Below are 3479 nucleotides of genomic sequence, written 5' to 3'. Positions count from 1 at the left end.
CATGACCAAGTGGGATGCAACATGTTTTTCATCTTCTCTTTTTTATAATTCTGTCATCTTAATTATCTGATCTTTTTGAAAACCAAACTTATTTTCTCTAGTTTTTTCTCATTTTAATGAATTTTTATATATTACATTTTTTTCTTTACTTCATCTTTAATTTGTTCCTCCCATTATAAAAAAAAATGCTTAAGGTAAAAGCCTAGGTTATTTGTTTTAGACTCTTCTTCTATTCTGATCTCTACAGAGCAGTACTGTTAGCCCAGAGCTGTGCCACTTTGGAGGTTCAAATACACAAGCAGCTCAACTGGAGAGAGATGAGCAGTCTTCTCCCCTGTGATTTACAGCCTTACAAGCCTGTGTGATGATCAGCTATGAGTCATTTCTGACTTGAGATCAATTTGTTATGAGTCTTTTCTAAAGGAGCTCTAGTGGTAAAGAGCATAATGTGCTGGGTTATTAACCAGGTCAGCTGCCATTCCAACCAGAACCCACCAGCCATTCCATGGGCGAAAGATGGGCAGTCTCCTCCCATAAAGATTTATAACTGATGCTATGAGTTTGAATATTTGGTGGCAGTGGGCTTGGGCCTTGTTTTTCTAGCACAAGTTTTTAAACCTAAAATGTCCCTCAAAGAGCTGCATTAGTCATGCCCACGTGAAATTTTTTTCTCTTAGCCTGTTTTAAAGGTTTTTTTTATTATTATCCTTGAGTTGGAAATAACTCATAGCCGACCCTCTCATGGCTTTGTGAGGAGAGAAATATCACAGGAGGAGATGGCCATCTCTCTCCTGCACAGCTATGGGAGGATCCACGCTACAAGAGAGGCACAGCTTTTGCTTTGGTAGTGCAGTTCCCTACAGACTCTATCACCAAAGCTCCGATATCTTTAAGAACACATCTTAAATTTTGATTTCTTAACATTTTTTAGAGTATAAGTAATCCTCAACAAGATGAGCTGACATGGTGACAGCAATGGGCTTGAGGTAGAAATTGTAAAGATGGCACAGGATATTGGCTCTTGTTCACAAGGTCCCTATGAATGCAAGTTCAAGTTGAAGCTGAAGGAAATGAAAACAAGTCTTTGCGTCTGTCCCACTTGAATTTAAAAGCCATCTCAGCAATAGAATTGATGTTTTGAATACTAACGACCAAAGACCAGATAAGTTATGGGATGGTATCAAGGATAGCATCCATGAAAAGAGATCATTCATTACAAATAAAAAGAAAAAACAAAAATTGATATCAGAAGAGACTCTAATGATTACAGTAGAAAAGAGAGAAGGAAAAACAAAAGGAAGAAATGCTGAAGTAAAAGACATGAACAGAAGCATTCCAAGAGTAGTTAAAAAAAGACAACAAAAAGTATTATAATGAAATGCACAAAGAGCTGGATTTAGAAAACCATATTGGAAAAACACAGTTGGGTCTTCTCAAGCTGAAAAAACTGAAGATAAACCTCAAGTTGCAGTACTGAAGGATTTTATGGACAAAATCTTGAATGATAAAGCATCAAAAAATGATGGAAAGAAGTAGTGACACAAAGTCACTATACCAAAAAGAATTGATAGACACTGAACCATATTAGGAAGAAGCATATGATCAAGAACAGTAATGAAATTAGAAATAAACTGAAGGCACTGGCAAAAAAAAATTCAGGAATTGATAGAATAACAATTGACGCAAACAGATGTAGTCCTGTAGATTATGCCTAGTTTACCTTTTATTTTTTAACAGTCTTTTGAAGTGCAAAGTTTATTAATTTTTATGAAGTCTATTTTATTGATTTTTTTCCTTTTTAAAATTGTGCTTTTAGTGTCCTACTTAAAACATCTTTGCCAAACTAATGTTACTAAAACATTTCCCTAAAGACATTGCATAAATTGTTTCTCACACTGGACCTTACCTCTTTCCTTCACCCCTTCCCTCCACCCATCAAATTGTAAAATAAAATTTTTTTTTTAAATTCCTAAAATGGCACTACTGAACAAAAACCATAGGATAAATACAAGGCATTTTTTTATTATTTAAATTGTTTGATGTCATATACATTAAGAATTGTTATAAAATATATAATTTCCCTATAAATTATATGAGTATATGCATGTGTGTATTTTTATGTCTATATAGATACATGTACTCAAGTATAAAGTATTTTAACCAAACAACTCTATTATTAAGTATACTTGGTTTCTTTGCTAATAAATTCAGTATTCCTTACTAAAGCATACTTTTAAAAGTGATGTGACAAGTAATCAGGCATCAATAATTTGTGGCAGTGTAATTTAGATAATCAATGTAAATAAGAAAAAATCAATTATGCAATTTAATCATTATCTTTAATAGAAAAAATAAACATATTTAATAGCTCTACCTTTTAAATGTTGAGTTTTGTGTGTAAGAGTCAAGGTGCATATTTTTGCATGTATTCCAGCATTTATTTATATTATTTTTCCACATTTGAATTGCTGACCTCTGATACTGGCCTTTTATTCAGTGATTTACAAGTTTTACTTTTCCCTTTCTGTGAATGCCTCTATTTTTGTCCCCTTATGGCACTCACTAGAACTTCAAGTGCAATGAACAGATGAATGCATGTACTAATAACAGTGCACATCTTTGCCTTTTCCCCCAATTTTAAAATGATACAATCTTTCAATATGATGTTAACTGTTAAGTTTTCCCAGTTATCCTTTATCACCATTAGAACATTTCCTTTTTCCCTCCTAGTTTGCTGAGATTTTAGGAAGATTATTTGGTACATTTTTTCCAATACTTTTTCTTCATTCATTTTTTTTAAAGTCTATTAATATCATTTACATTGATTTTTAAATGTTAAATCTCACTTAGTGATGCTATATTATTATCCTTTTCATATATTATTTGTTCTGTATTGTGATTTTTTTTTAATCTGTGTTCTGTTTTAGTCTGTATGGTTTTTCCTAATAAAATCTTTATTTTAATACCAGAGTAGTGCACCTTTAATAAATGAACTCGTTACTGTTCTTTCCTCATAGTTTTTTCAAAAAGTTTTTATAAAATTGCTGTTATTACTTCCTTGAATGCTTGGTAGAATTCACAAGCCAGAATTTTTAATCTGGATACTTAGGCCGTTTATGTTTAATGGGGTTATTAATATGATTAATGTTAGATGTAGTTACTAAGACCAATTGTATTAATATTAAATGTTACTGAATATGAATATTTTTTAGTTTAAGGCTTATTATCTTACTGTGTAGTAGGTTTATGTTTGTATGTGTGTCAGGGACCTTTCTAGAGTACTGAAAAGCAATGTCAGTCTAGGGACTAAAGTGCATCTAATCCAAGCCATGCTCTTCACAATTATTTGCTATGCATCAAAGAGCTGGACAGTGACTAAGGATGACAGAAGAATTGATGCCTTCAAATTGTGATGCTGGAGATACCATGATCATACCATGGACCGCCAAGAAAACAAATAGGTCTGTCTTGTTGTTGTT

General features: G+C 32.5%; 1 protein-coding gene across 1 annotated transcript in view; it reads left to right on the top strand.

The window, feature by feature from the left end:
- The window catches only part of TEX9 (testis expressed 9), a 96906-nt gene that overhangs the window by 87591 nt on the left and 5836 nt on the right, over nt 1-3479 (top strand). The gene's annotated exons all lie outside the window — the stretch shown is intronic.

Source organism: Elephantulus edwardii, unplaced genomic scaffold, assembly GCF_000299155.1.
Source record: "Elephantulus edwardii isolate Elephantulus edwardi_28Jun2011 unplaced genomic scaffold, EleEdw1.0 scaffold00145, whole genome shotgun sequence".
NCBI lineage: Eukaryota > Metazoa > Chordata > Mammalia > Macroscelidea > Macroscelididae > Elephantulus > Elephantulus edwardii.
This window is presented reverse-complemented; position numbering and strand designations above follow the sequence as displayed.